Source organism: Bufo bufo, chromosome 3, assembly GCF_905171765.1.
Source record: "Bufo bufo chromosome 3, aBufBuf1.1, whole genome shotgun sequence".
In the NCBI taxonomy this organism is placed as follows: Eukaryota; Metazoa; Chordata; class Amphibia; order Anura; family Bufonidae; genus Bufo; species Bufo bufo.
The window spans coordinates 148,990,814-149,007,102 of NC_053391.1; the positions used below are offsets into that span (position 1 = coordinate 148,990,814).

The window sequence follows — 16,289 nt, forward strand, 5'->3', positions numbered from 1 at the left end:
AGCATGGATGGTGGTGGCCATCTGCAGTCGTTTCCCATGTGGGAATTTTTCACTACATTGGCAGTTGACAAAGCCATTGCACTGTGCAATCTCTGCAGAGAGAAAAATAGCTTTGGCTGTTCAAGTCTTATTACCGGGCTACACAGACTCTGTCTGTCCTGACCTTGGCTTGTCCCTGAATACAATATTGCTCTGTACAAGTGTCTCGAAGTCCAGATCCCTATATAGGTGTAAAAGGATGAAAACCAAGACAGGGGACTGCCAGAATAATGCCCTTAGGACTAACCCGGAGTGAAATCTGTTGGTTATGTATTTACAATTGGTCTCTAGGACCAGTGATTGTCTCTAGGCTGACACGTGTTATTAGGGTATCTAAAAATTTACGTTTATTGTTTGTCCTTAAAATTCACTAACTAGAACTAACATACTTAAAACTATCAGCCGTGTCTGCACTGTGGCTAGTAATAGTCTGATTGTAGCTGTGAAATCACTGGAGGTACAGCATGAACTGAGGGCTCCCTAGCTAGCTCCACTATCTGCGTGCTGGATCTACCAGGCTCTATTGGTGCGCACTGTTCGGTTCTGACTTAACAATGAGCAAATAGTGAACGCTAGGAGAGCTGCTACTGTCCGTGGGTAGTGCACTGTGACACTAACAGTGCGCACCAATAGAGCCTGGTAGATCCAGCACGCAGATAGTGGAGCTAGCTAGGCAGCCCTCAGTTCATGCTGTACCTCCAGTGATTTCACAGCTACAATCAGACTATTACTAGCCACAGTGCAGACACGGCTGATAGTTTTAAGTATGTTAGTTCTAGTTAGTGAATTTTAAGGACAAACAATAAACGTTAATTTTTAGATACCCTAATAACACGTGTCAACCTAGAGACAATCACTGGTCCTAGAGACCAATTGTAAATACATAGGGCCAGATGTATCATTACTCTGACAGCTCACTCCACTTTCACATATGGCTAAAGTCAGTTTTAGCCAAGTCGGATTTATGATCGGCCCTATAAGACTGTAATAAATGTGGTTTGACGGTAGCAGTTTATCCGTCAGTAAGCAGCTTTTCAAAAGTCGCACATCTTTACGAAAAAGTTGCACGTTTTTACGAAAAAGTCGCATGTTCTATTAAAAAGTCTCATAAGATAAGCATGGTCCTCACTGGAGTGAAATTGCAATTTTTTTTGCGACTTTTAAGCGACTTTTTAAATAGTCCCAATAGTAAATCTGTCTAGAGATTAATTTACATAAGAAAACACACCCACTTTCAGAAAACTAACGAGCATAGTGCAGAGCAGAAAAAAAGTCGCAAATTTGTGCGCAGTTTTAGTGTTCACTCCATTATTCTGACTTGAGCTAATGATAAATCTGGCCCATAGTCCCTTATGTCTCAACACGTGTGAGTGGGTCAAATGTAAATCTAAGAAATCTGTTGGTTGACACAACCACTACAGTTTTCTTAGGCCATGGAACCCTCTGGTCGAACTAAGATGGGTCTGCCCAAAGTTCATAAGAAGCTGACTTTTCAGTTTGGCTCCCAGGAGCAACTTTGCATTACAGCAACATCATGCAGCCTTCTGCATGCTTTAACCAATGCCACTCTGGTACCACCACTTCCTGCTGCTGTGTCTGCACCACCTCATCTGCTAGTCACAGTCTCCAGTATTTCCAGCCTGCACCTTCTTCTCCCCTATACTATGAAGGGCAATACTGAGTGTACTTGAACCAGTACACCATCCACTTGGGATACTCACCTGATCAGCAATAGAGATGGCCCGAATAGTTCGCCGGCGAATAGTTCCCGGCAAACATAGCTTGTTTGCGTTCGCCGCGGCGGGCGAACATATGCGATGTTCGGTCCGCCCCCTATACATCATCATTGAGTAAACTTTGACCCTGTACCTCACAGTCAGCAGACACATTCCAGCCAATCAGCAGCAGACCCTCCCTCCCAGACCCTCCCACCTCCTGGACAGCATCCATTTTAGATTCATTCGGAATCTGCATTCTCAGTGAGAGGAGGGACAGTGCTGCTGCTGCTGGTTCAATAGGGAAAGTGTTAGCTAGGGCAGTGTTCTGTGTCCACAGACTCATCTGCTGTAAGGACAGCGTCCTGACAGCACCCCAAAAAGCCCTTTTCAGGGCTGGTACATCAGTCTGCTTTTTTTTATTATATATTGTTGAGGAACGGTTGAGACGTGTGCATATATATCCATGCATGCCTGCAAACACGTGCGGGCATGTATGGTATATATATGCATACATTAACCACCGCATCATGGGGTGATGCCCATGGTGATCCCCAGGGGCTCATGGTGGCCCCTGTGGGAAATATGTGGTCCCTGGAAGCTGTGCCCCCTTATAATCCCCCTTATATTAGTATATATATGTGCCCCCTTATATATGTCCCCTGTATGCCCCAGATATATGCGAGGGTGTGTGTATATATAGATATGTGTGTATGTATTTGCACACGTGTCTATGTATATACACTTATGTCAGCATGACAGTATGTATGTGGGCTTATTGCTGCCCATTCATACCCCCGGTTTTGTATGTGTTTATAGATGAGCCCCCAAGCATCTGTGGATATATATATGCATATATGCAATTCCAACTGTTATCAACAGAGTTGTTATAGCCTGTAGGATAACAGCTGATTAGCATCTAGTCCCCTTTTGTTCAGGCCCAAAGCAATCAGACGCTTTGGCACCGTTTGTGAGGGGACCTTCTAATCAGAGAACCTGTTTTTCCACACCTCTGCCCCATGGCCATGCCCATTACTCCCAGCATTTTTGGGACTAGGAGGGGGGACTAAGGCACACTATGATGTCACATGCCTGAGGAAGGAGGAGGGGGTTGCTTTTGGGCTATAAAACCCCGAACCGGCCAGAGGTGCGCGCTCTTGCAACCAGACTAGATACATGGGAGAGTGCAGCTCCATGATGACCGCCTGGAAATGGCCTACTAACGCTGGAAGGATTAAGTATATCCCCTGACCCCCGACCGCTATATCTCTCCCCTGGTTAACCCACACCCCTGGTCCTGTAACCCCTATATTTGTGTCCCTGATGTGTACCCTGGGCCCTGATTTACCCTTGTCCCTGATGTGTACCCTGGGCCCTGATTTACCCTTGCCGTGTTACTGGACACCCTGATCCCCCAAACCCTTGCCTTATTGTATCCTTGTTTGTACCCCTGATCCTGTGCCACTGGTTCCCCTGATTGTATTTGTGGTTACCCCCACTGTATCTGGTTACTGGACACCCTGATCCCCCAAACCCTTGCCTTATTGTATCCTTGTTTGTACCCCTGACCCTGTGATCCCCCAAACCCTTGCCTTATTGTATTCCCCTGTTGTACCCCTGATCCTGTGGCCCTATTAGCACCCCTGATTACCCCCACTCCCTGCTGTGTCCCTGATCCCTGCTGTACCCCTGGTAAACCTCAGCACTCACTTGCAAGTAACCCTTGCAGTGCTGAATCTATAGTGTCTGTGGCCTGCACTCCCTTGCAGTGCCACCGTTAACCCCGTAGGGACAGTGAGTACAGATGGGTGGGAGATTGTTAATATTACTTGTATGTGTGAACTGTGTAGTTAGTTGATGGGTGGAATTGGGAATGTGTAGTGTAGTTTAGGATTGTATATTTAGTGCTGTATTGTTAGTATTGCGTGCGTAGTGTATTGTTAGTAATAAATACTGTGTTTGGTTTATAACTATCTGTGTGGCATGTGGTTATTGGCGATAGTTAGTTTAGTAAGGCGCATGCAGCTAGCGTAGTGATTAGTGTAAAGTATAGCGAAGAGGTTGTTATTATATAAAGGCATAAATGGGCGGAGTTATCACTAGATGGCTCCTCCCATTTATGAATATTAATTATCGATATTCGCATAAATATTGGTGATTAATATTCCCCCTTTACATATATATATATATATATATATATATATATACACACACACAGTACAGACCAAAAGTTTGGACACACCTTCTCATTTAAAGAGTTTTCTTTATTTTCATGACTATGAAGGCATCAAAACTATGAATTAACACATGTGGAATTATATACATAACAAACAAGTGTGAAACAACTGAAAATATGTCATATTCTAGGTTCTTCAAAGTAGCCACCTTTTGCTTTGATTACTGCTTTGCACACTCTTGGCATTCTCTTGATGAGCTTCAAGAGGTAGTCCCCTGAAATGATCTTCCAACAGTCTTGAAGGAGTTCCCAGAGATGCTTAGCACTTGTTGGCCCTTTTGCCTTCACTCTGCGGTCCAGCTCACCCCAAACCATCTTGATTGGGTTCAGGTCCGGTGACTGTGGAGGCCAGGTCATCTGGCGCAGCACCCCATCACTCTCCTTCATGGTCAAATAGCCCTTACTTTCAAAGTTTTCCCAATTTTTCGGCTGACTGACTGACCTTCATTTCTTAAAGTAATGATGGCCACTCGTTTTTCTTTACTTAGCTGCTTTTTTCTTGCCATAATACAAATTCTAACAGTCTATTCAGTAGGACTATCAGCTGTGTATCCACCTGACTTCTCCTCAACGCCACTGATGGTTTCAACCCCATTTATAAGGCAAGAAATCCCACTTATTAAACCTGACAGGGCACACCTGTGAAGTGAAAACCATTTCAGGGGACTACCTCTTGAAGCTCATCAAGAGAATGCCAAGAGTGTGCAAAGCAGTAATCAAAGCAAAAGGTGGCTACTTTGAAGAACCTAGAATATGACATATTTTCAGTTGTTTCACACTTGTTTGTTATGTATATAATTCCACATGTGTTAATTCATAGTTTTGATGCCTTCAGTGTGAATCTACAATTTTCATAGTTTCATACTTTTGGTCTGTACTGTATATTGCAGTTGCCTGTCCATGTGTGAGAGGCTGCAGGCTCAGTCACAGACAGTACTGTGTGCACACCATTCATACAGGGTGTGACAGAAAATACCTCGCAGATAAAAAAAAATTATATTTTATATTTTTCTGTGATCTAATCACAGTTGCAAGCCAGTGTGTGTCAGGCCCACACAGACTGTATTGTGGCCACTGGCTAGTGGCTAGGCCTCCACTTATACCGTTACAGGGTGTCACTCACTCACAAATACCTCGCAGATAAAAAAATATATTATTTAATATTTTTCTGTGATATAATCGCATTTGCAAGCCCATGTGTGTCAGGCCCACACAGACCGTATTGTGGCCACTGGCTAGGCCTCCACTCATACCGTTACAGGGTGTCACTCACTCAAATACCTTTCAGATAAAAAAAATTATATTTAATATTTTTATGTGATCTAATCACATTTGCAAGCCAGTGTGTGTCAGGCCCACACAGACTGTATTGTGGCCACTGGCTAGTGGCTAGGCCTCCACTTATACCGTTACAGGGTATCACTCACTCACAAATACCTCGCAGATAAAAAAAAATTATATTTAATATTTTTCTGTGATATAATCACGGTTGCAAGCCAGTGTGTGTCAGGCCCACACAGACTGTACTGTGCCCACTGCCTACCACTTATATAGGGTGGCACAGTACCTTGCACGCATAGTAACACTTATCTAATAAAAAATGACAGGCAGAGGCCGGCCACGCCGCAGGGGCCGTCGTGTTCGTGGTGCTGTGATTTCCACTGGCCCTGGAATAATGCCCAGTATTCAGAGGCCACATACCCTGAACCCAAAAAATTCAGAGAAAATAGTTGACTGGCTTACACAGGACACCCAATCTTCAACAGCTTCCGCTAAGAACCTTGATGCACCATCCTCCTCCAGCTCAGCTTTGGTCACCTGCTCTCAAGTTACCACTCTCCCGCCCGCCACCACCACCACCACTACCACCACAGCCGCTGCACTTGATCCCTCAGAGGAGTTATTTACACATCAGTTGGATGAAATTAGTGATGCGCAACCATTATTGCCAGAGGATGGAGATAACAGGGATAGTCAGGCAGCATTACACACATGGACGTACAGTGTGATGATGATGATGATGTTGTACCCGCTGCTGCTTCCTTTGCTGAGGTGTCAGATACAAGTGAAGTGGTTGATGATGACGATGTGTCCGTGGATGCCACGTGGGTGCCTGCTTGAAGAGAAGAAGAAGAGGGGGAAAGATCAGAAGGGGAGACAGAGAGAAGGAGGAGACGAGTTGGAAGCAGGGGGAGGTCGTCGCAAGGAGCTAGTGGCACAGTCAGACAGCATGTATCGGCACCCGGGGTCAGCCAGACAGCACGACAATCAACACATGCTGTTGCCACCACCAGAATGCCGTCATTGCAAAGCTCAGCAGTGTGGCATTTTTTTGTGTGTCTGCCTCTGACAACAGCGATGCCATTTGCAACCTGTGCCAAAAGAAACTGAGTCGTGGGAAATCCAACACCCACCTAGGTACAACTGCTTTGCGAAGGCGCATGATCGCACATCACAAACGCCTATGGGATCAACACATGATGACGAGTAGAAGCAGCACACAAGCTCAAAGCCACCATCCTCCTCCTGGTCCAGCATCTTCAGCCACGTCAACCACTGCTGTCCTCCTTGCCCCCTCTCAACCACCCGCCATTCCGCCTCTCACCTTCAGCAGTTCCATATCATCTGTCCACAGTCAGGTGTCTGTAAAGGAAATGTTTGAGCGTAGGAAGCCAATGTCACAGAGTCACCCCCTTGCCCGGCGTCTGACAGCTGGCTTGACGAAACTCTAAGCCCGCCAGCTTTTACTATACCAGCTGGTGGAGTCTGAGGCCTTCAAAAAATTTGTCGCTATTGGGACACCACAGTGGAAGGTACCCGGACAATTTTTTTTCAAAAAAGGCAATCCCAAACTCTACTCAGTGATTGAAAAGGAAGTCATGGCATCTCTGACATACAGTGTTAGGGCAAGGGTCCATCTGACCGCTGATACCTGGTCTGCAAAGCACGGTCAGGGCAGGTATATCACCCACACTGCGCATTGGGTCACCCTGCTGACGGCTGACAAGCATGGAATGCGTGGCTCTGCAGTGGAGTTGGTGACACCGCCACGACTTGCAGGCAGGCCTACTGCCACCTCCTCTACTCCTCCTACTCCATCCTCTTCGATAACCTCCTCGGCTGAGTCCTCTTCTGCTGCGGCATCTGGCTGCACATCAACTGAATCCCCCCAGCTCCCCAGGGGCTATTCCACATCCCGGATACAACAGTGTCACGCTGTCTTGGGGTTGACTTGCCTGAAAGCAGAGAGCCACACCAGACCAGCACTCCTGTCCGCCCTGAACGCACAGGTGGATCAGTGGCTGACCCCACACCAACTGTAGATTGGCAAAGTGGTGTGTGACAATGGAAGCAATTTGTTGGCGGCATTGAATTTGGGCAAGTTGTCACATGTGCCGTGCATGGCACATGTGTTGAATCTCATCGTACAACACTTTGTGTCTAAGTACCCAGGCTTACAGGACGTCCTCAAGCAGGCCAGGAAGGTGTGTGGCCATTTCAGGCATTCCTACACGGCCATGGCGCACTTTTCCAATATTCAGCGGTGAAACAACATGCCAGTGAGGCGCTTGATTTGCGACAGCCCGACACGTTGGAATTCAACACTCCTAATGTTCGACCGCCTGCTTCAACAAGAAAAAGCCGTCAACGAGTATTTGTATGCCCGGGGTGCTAGGACAGCCTCTGCAGAGCTGGGAATTTTTTTGCCACGTTACTGGACGCTCATGCGCAATGCCTGTAGGCTCATGCGTCCTTTTGAGGAGGTGACAAACCTAGTCAGTCGCCCCGAAGGCACCATCAGCGACCTCATCCCATTTGTTTTCTTCCTGGAGCGTGTCCTGCGAAGAGTGCTGGATCAGGCTGTAGATGAGCGTGAAGAGGAAGAGTTGTGGTCATCATCACCACCAGAAACAGCCTTGTCATCATCGCTTGCCGGACCTGCGGCAACGCTGCAAGAGGAATATGAGGAAGAGGAGTCAGAGGAGGAATGTGGCTTTGAGGAGGAGGAAGACCAACCACAGCAGGCATCCCAGGGTGCTCGTTGTTGACACCTATCTGGGACCCGTGGTGTTGTACGTGGCTGGGGGGAAGAACAGACCGTCAATGACATCAGTGAGGACGAGGAAAGGGAAATGAGTAGCTCGGCATCCATCCTTGTGCAAATGGGGTCTTTCATGCTGTCATGTCTGTTGAGGGACCCTCGTATAAAAAGGATGAAGGAGAACGACCTGTACTGGGTGGCCACGCTACTAGACCCCCGGTATAAGCAGAAAGTGGCGGAAATGTTATGAAATTACAGAAAGTCAGAAAGGATGCAGCAGTTCAAAACCAAACTAAAAAATATGCTTTACACAGCTTGAAGGGGGGTGTCACAGCACAACGGGAATCTAACTGGGGAAGAGGTGAAAGTAATCCTCCTCCTACCACGACGGCGGCAAGGACAGGACGCTTTACAGATGTGTTGTTGATGGAGGACATGCAGAGCTTTTTCAGTCCTACACATCGCCACAGCCCTTCGGGATTAAGCCTTAGAGAACGACTCAACCGACAAGTAGCAGACTACCTCGCCTTAACTGCAGATATCAACACTCTGAGGAGCGATGAACCCCTTGACTACTGGGTGTGCAGGCTTGACCTGTGGCCTGAGCTATCCCAGTTTGCGATAGAACTTCTGGCCTGCCGCGCTTCAAGTGTCCTGTCAGAAAGGACCTTCAGTGCAGCAGGAGGCATTGTCACTGACAAAAGAAGTCGCCTCAGTCAAACAAGTCTGTATTACCGCACCTTCATTAAGATGAATGAGGCATGGATCCTGAAGGGACTGACAGTGGGGGATACGTTTGACTAACAAAAGGCCTGATGACATGCCTTGGCCTCAAAATGGTCCCCACGCTGCTGTATTTAATGTCTGCATACCGGATGACTTTCGTGAATTCTCCGCCACCAACTAGGGTTCAAGCCACAATGTTTTAGTCACCTTTCTGCCTGGAAAACATAAATTTTTCCGGCCGCTGCTACAACAGCGGCTGCAACAATGCCATTTTTTTTCAGGCATGTGTACATGCCTAATTTTTCTGGCCTCTGGTGCTGCACTGTGGCTGCAAAAACAAAACAAAAAAAAAAAAGGGCACATACAAGTGTCAATTCCCCTTCGTGATCGTTACCTTGTTGTGGTGAAGGGGCTTGCGTATCACAATGAAGCGATCATCACCTCTATGAGTGTGTTGGCAATGTTGCCACACCCCAGATGATAAGGCCATTGCTTCATTATGATCAGACCAAAAGCGATCGGCTGGATAATTTTTCATAGAAAAAACATTAATTTTCTTTTTTTTTTTTTTTAAAGTTGTATGGGTTTTTAATACATAAAAAAAAAAAAAAATCATAATAAAGTCTCTTAATAGTTTATTAGAAATAATGCAGACAATTAAAAAAATCCCCATCAATTCCAATACAAAGCAAGTACAGAGCTCAGAACTAAATTATTTCAGGATGTCGTAATGGTTCGTTAATTCGACAATGGTTAATCAATTCGACACATGTCCCCGGATAGGGGACGTAACAGGGATTAAACTGATTGGAATAGTACTAGTTAAGACACCACTCATATAGGGTGTCACAGCACATTGCTCTGTGCACGCGCTGTGCCCCAACTTGGGAGTAAGAGGACCGACCAAGCTGCTTTTTCCATCTCTTGGTTCCTAAAATCAATTCAGTTTGGTGTATCAGAGTTTGGTCTGTCACTGTGAAGGCAGTTGAAGGTACTCGGCATAAATTTTTTTTCACAAAAGGCAATCCCTGATATGGGACGTAACAGGGATTAAACTGATGAGAATAGTACTACAGAAAATACCACTTATATCGGGTGTGACAGTAAATTGCACGGTGCAGACTCAGTGACCGTGGATTAAAACAAAGGGGAGGGAGCCAGCGGTTTTTTAACCATCTCCCCGTTTGAAAAATCAATTCAATAAATGGACCCCAGATTGGGGACGTAACAGGGATTAAACTGATGAGAATAGTACTACAGAAAATACCACTCATATCGGGTGTGACAGTAAATTGCACGGCATAGACGCAGTGACCGTGAATTAAAACAAAGGGGAGGGAGCCAGCGTTTTTTTAACCATCTCCCCGTTCGAAAAATAAATTCAATAAATGGACCCCAGATTGGGGACGTAACAGGGATTAAACTGATGAGAAGAGAACTACAGAAAATAACACTCATATGGGGTGTGAGAGTAAATTGCACGGCGCAGACACAGTGACCGTGGATTCAAACAAAGGGGAGGGAGCCAGCGTTTTTTTTAACCATCTCCCCGTTCGAAAAATCAATTCAATTCACCTTTCGGGGACCCTTGGTGTTGTACGTGGCTGGGTGGAGGAAGAAACCTTCAATGACATCAACGGCACATGGCTAGCTTGGTATCCAACCTCGTGCAAATGGGGAGTTTGCAGTTGGGCAAATGGACTGTTTGCGGTTGTTTGCGGTGCATTAAGAGGGGAGTTTGGTCTGCCAATGTCTGTGAAGCGGGCGTAACCCTTACACTACCTGATCGATACAACATCATACCTGATCGTATACACACACTGGATGTTTTAAACCACATTGTTAAAAAAAATGTAGGATTGTTAGGTGATTTATGCCCTTTATGGATTAAAACCCAACTCTGCGTCAACTATGTAATTTTCCATGGGAGTTTTGCCATGGATCCCCCTCCGGCATGCCACAGTCCAGGTGTTAGACCCCTTGAAACAACTTTTCCATCACTACTGTGGCTAGAAAGAGTCCCTGTGGGTTTTAAAATTCGCCTGCCTATTGAAGTCAATGGCGGTTCACCCGGTTTGCCCGTTCGCGAACATTTGCAAAAATTTGCGTTCGCCGTTCGCGAACGGAAAATTTTATGTTTGCGACATCTCTACTGAAAAACAGCCTGTCTCGGTTTAATCGTTATTTTCAATTAATTGAATGCTCAAAAAATGTTTTGTCTCACTCTCATTTCTTCTTGTTGCATGTTGAAGCTCTACTTGGAACCTTGTTAAGATCCAACAATGTAAAATATGATTTTTTGCATTTTTTTAAGTGGTCTTAAACTTTTAATCATGACTGTATTTCATTGATTAACACTGATAATAAAATACTGGCTGGGATCCTGGCAGCTAGACTTGAAAGTGTGGTTTCTGGGCTAGTTCATGAGGATCAGATGGGATTTATGTCAGGTAAAACTACAATTGATAATATTATGCGCTATTTTGTGAACACCCAGCTTGAACCTACAAACTGTGGTGAAAGACTGATTGTCACTATAGATGCCTCAAAGGCATTTGATACGATAGAGTGGCCTTTTCTGATTATAACATTGAAGAAGATGGGCTTCAGTGACAATTTTATTTCATGGGTAAGATTGTTATACACGGAAATAACAGCAAAAGTGATAATAAATGGGGAATATTCCGATAAAATACACATAGGTAGGGGGGTGAGACAGGGATGCCCACTTTCCCCGCTACTTTTTGCTATAGCCATGGAGCCGTTAGCTGATATGATTAGGCAAGACAAAGAAATTGTAGGGTTTAGATACGGTGAACATGAGGAAAAGATTGCTCTATATGCAGATGACATTATGTTATTTCTAGGCTCACATGGATCACTTATGAAAATTTTTCAGGTATTTGATCATTATAGCAAACATGCGGGATTAAATATAAACTGGTCCAAATCGGCCTGCATCCCGATTGATCCTCTGAACAATTTTAGGCCCCTTTCACACGGGCGAGATTTCCGCGCGGGTGCAATGCGTGATTTGAACACATTGCACCCGCACTGAATCCGGACCCATTCATTTCTATGGGGCTGTGCACATGAGAGTTGATTTTCACGCATCACTTCTGCGTTGCGTGTAAATCGCAGCATGTTCTATATTGTGCGATTTCAATTCAACGCAGGCCCCATAGAAGTGAATGGGGCTGCGTGAAAATCGCAAGCATCCGCAAGCAAGTGCGGATGTGGTGCGATTTTCGCGCACGGTTGCTAGGAGACGATCGGGATGGGGACCCGATCATTTTATTATTTTCCCTTATAACATGGTTATAAGGGAAAATAATAGCATTCTGAATACAGAATGCATAGTACAATATTGCTGGAGGGGTTAAAAAAAATAAAAAAAATTTAACTCACCTTAATCCACTTGCTCGCGCAGCCCGGCTTCTCTTCTGTCTCCTTCTTTGCTGATTGCAGGAAAAGGACCTGTGGTGATGTCACTCCGGTCATCACATGATCCATCACATGATCCATCACCACATGATGGTAAAAGATCATGTGATGGACCATGTGATGACCGGAGTGACGTCTCCACAGGTCCTTTTCCTGCAATCAGCAAAGAAGGAGACAGAAGAGAAGCCGGGCTGCGCGAGCAAGTGGATTAAGGTGAGTTAAATTATTATTATTATTTTTTTAACCCCTCCAGCACTATTGTACTATGCATTCTGTATTCAGAATGCTGTTATTTTCCCTTATAACCATGTTATAAGGGAAAATAATACAATCTACACAACCCCGATCCCAAACCCGAACTTCTGTGAAATTACAGTGCATTAAAATGTTTTGCACTCGCGCGGAAAAATCGTGCATGTTCCCGCAACGCCCGTGTGAAACCAGCCTTATAGCAGGACCACTGGAAATTAAGAGAGCTGAGGAACCCCTTAAATATCTGGGTATTCAAATAACCCCAAACCCCAATGGATATGTAAAACTTTATGTGATCCCTAAAATACAAGAGATCAGGAAAGAAATAGAGGTATGGAAAAAATTATATGTTTCGATGGCAGGTCGTATATCTTTGGTAAAAATGTGCCTACTACCCTCCCTGAATTATATTCTATGGAACTCACCTGTAACAATCCCTAAAAAAATATTTCAAATACTAGACAGTCTCTTAATGGACCTGATATGGCGAGGGAAAAAACCAAGGACAAAAGCAGAAATAATGTGTATTCATGAGAAGGAGGGTGGATTATCAGTGCCAGACCTGGAACTCTATTTTATATCTGGACATATAAAAAACATGATAACGTGGAGCAATACGCAACGATATAAGGCTATGATTGAAGGGATAAATCCTAGGTTAAAGAACTGTACTATCTTCCAAATAATAGAAGCAGGTATTCTGACTCAACAGGGTAGTAAGGTACCGCTATTTCAGTTGATGAACAGAGTTTGGAGGCAGGAAAGAGCATTATGGAATCATTCCGGACTCCATGCCGACACTTTGTTGTGGGAGAATACCCAACTCTTAGAACTCAAGCTAATTGAACAGAAAATATGGTGGAAACATGGAGTCTATAAATTAGGGCAGGTATGGAGACAGGGGGATGCAAGACTATATGAAGATCTTAAAAAGGAGCATGGATTCGGTAATATAGACCTGAGGTTCTATTACCTACAATTAAAAAATGCACTACGAGCATCGCTAGGAAAAGATATACAAATTGACACTTGCCCACAGCTGTTAGTAAATATCTCTAAATTGACACCAGGGGGAAGATTAGTATCTAAAATATATCAAAGCTTATTACAGCAAAAGACTAAGAAGAGAGCAGGTATTAGCCTAATGTATAAAAGGAAAGATGCTATAAGCTCTCAGCGAGAAGAGTTTTGGGATACGGCTATACAAGAAAAAAATAGGATTTCAAAGAACTTTTTATATAGGATTACCCAATTCAATATTCTATATCGGTTATATTATTCCCCAAGGATACTAATGAAGTGCTACAAACCTAAAATCTTTAGTTGTTCAAAATGTGGGGAAGTCGGGGTGGACGACGTCCATATACTTTGGTTATGTTAAAGAGTTTTGGGCAAAGATAAATTTTAGAATAGAACAATATCATAGGATTAAAATCCCCAGGAAATTTGAGATATGTACATTGGGGGTGATGGAAAAAATCGACAACCCCCAACATCGAGAAATAATATCCAAACTTATGTCTCAAGCAAGGAAATGCATTGTCCGATATTGGGGAGGTAGTGCTGTACCCACGGCCAGGGAATGGGAGAGGTTCACCAGAACCTCACTTGCCATAGAAGACTTTCACCTGGCAAATACTAAGAAAAAACAGAAATTTACTGGAATATGGCAGAAATGGTTAATAAAGTGATCTCCATATGTGAAGACGGCTTGAGGTGTGCTGGTGCTGTGAGGGAATTGGGGAGAGAGAGGAGGTACCTTTTTTTTTTTTTTCTACCATGTGGGAAAAGAGGCGGGGTGGAGGGAGGGGGGTAATAAGAAATGTTTTTTGAAATTACAACTACAATGTTATAAAATAAAAAGATCGGTACAATTAATTGTATTATGGAAAATAAAATAAAGAGATATTAACCACTAGCCGCACACGTAACGCCGATAGGCGTCCGGGCGGCGGCACACACAGGCTCAGCAACGCCTATTGGCGTCATCTCGCGTGAGCCGATATTTCCTGTGAACGCGCGCACACAGGATCGCGAGGTAAACGAGTTGATCCACAGCCTGCCAGCAGCGATCATTCGCTGGCAGGCTGTAGATGCGATTTTTTTAACCCCAGAAAGGTATATTAGACGCTGTTTTGTTAACAGCGTCTGATATACCTGCTACCTGGTCCTCTGGTGGTCCCTTTTGCTTGGATCGACCAGAGGACACAGGCAGCTCTGTAAGTAGCACCAATCAACACACTACACCCCCCCTGTCACTTATTAACCCCTTATTAACCCCTGATCACCCCAAATAGACCCCCTGATCACCCCCCTGTCATTGATCACCCCCCTGTAAGGCTCCATTCAGACGTCCGTAAGTGTTTTGCGGATCCGCAAAACACGGACACCGGCAATGTGCTTTTCACATTTTGCAGATCCGCGCATTGCGCATTGCCAGAACTATATAGAAAATGCCTTTTCTTGTCCGCAATTGCGGACAAGAATAGGACATGTTCTATATTTTTGCGGAACGGAAGTGCGGACCCGGAAGTGCAGATCCGCAATTCTGGATCCGAGCAGGACAAAGTCTGTCCCCATAAAAATGAATCGGTCCGCAATTCCGTTCCGCAAAATGCGGAACAGAATTGCGGACGTGTGAATGGGGCCTAAGGGTCCCTTTTCACCGCCAGTTAGTTAGCTACTTGTTAGGTAGTTAGTGCCCAGCCCACCGCACCACAGTCACTGATTAGTCGCTGATTAGCGTCATTGCTGTCGCTAATCAGCACTAGTACTATATAGTATCTGTAAGGCCTCTTTCACACGGGCGTTGCGGGAAAATGTGCGGGTGCGTTGCGGGAACACCCGCAATTTTTTCAGCGAGAGTGCAAAACATTGTAATGCGTTTTGCACTCGCGTGAGAAAAATCGCGCGTGTTTGGTACCCAAACTTCTTCACAGAAGTTCAGGCTTGGGATCGGTGTTCTGTAAATAGTATTATTTTCCCTTATAACATGGTTATAAGGGAAAATAATAGCATTCTGAATACAGAATGCATAGTAAAACATCGCTGGAGGGATTAAAAAAAAAATGTAAAAAAATTTAACTCACCTAAGTCCACTTGTTCGCGGCCCGGCATCTCCTTCTGGCTTCATCTGATCTCTGTGCAGCAACAGGACCTGTGGTGACGTCATTTTGGTCATCACATGGTACGTCACATGATCTTTTACCATGGTGATTCACCATGGTAAAAGATCATGTGACGTACCATGTGATGACCGGAGTGACATCATCAAAGGTCCTTGACCTATAATTAATGCTCACCACAGGTCCTATTCAGTAAAGGGGACAGAAGGAGATGCCGGCATCGCGAACAAGTGGACTAAGGTGAGTTAAATGATTTTATTTTATTTTTTTAACCCCTCCAGCGCTGTTTTACTATGCATTCTGTATTCAGAATGCTATTATTTTCCCTTATAACCATGTTATAAGGGAAAATAATAATAATCGGGTCTCCATCCCGATCGTCTCCTAGCAACCATGCGTGAAAATCGCATCGCATCCGCACTTGCTTGCGGATGCTTGCGATTTTCACGCAACCCCATTCATTTCTATGGGGCTTGCGTTACGTGAAAAAAACGCACAAAGAGGAGAATGCTGCGATTTTCACGCAACGCACAAGTGATGCGTGAAAATCACCGCTCATGTGAACAGCCCCATAGAAATGAATGGGTCAGGATTCCGTGCGGATGCAATGCGTTCACCTCCCGCAACGCATCCGCGCGGAAAACTCGCTCGTGTGAAAGGGGCCTAAGTGATCAAGACTGATCGCAATCAGATCTATATCAGTACATTAG

General features: G+C 44.8%; 1 long non-coding RNA gene across 1 annotated transcript; it reads right to left on the minus strand.

The window, feature by feature from the left end:
- Positions 1 to 363: 363 nt before the first annotated feature.
- LOC120993279 lies at positions 364 to 16,010 on the minus strand. The gene is made up of 3 exons (XR_005777189.1): positions 16,001 to 16,010; positions 14,754 to 14,756; positions 364 to 490 (listed from the first exon to the last, which is right to left on the minus strand). It is a non-coding gene; the product is annotated as an uncharacterized LOC120993279 (long non-coding RNA).
- Between the last annotated feature and the right edge of the window lie 279 nt (positions 16,011 to 16,289).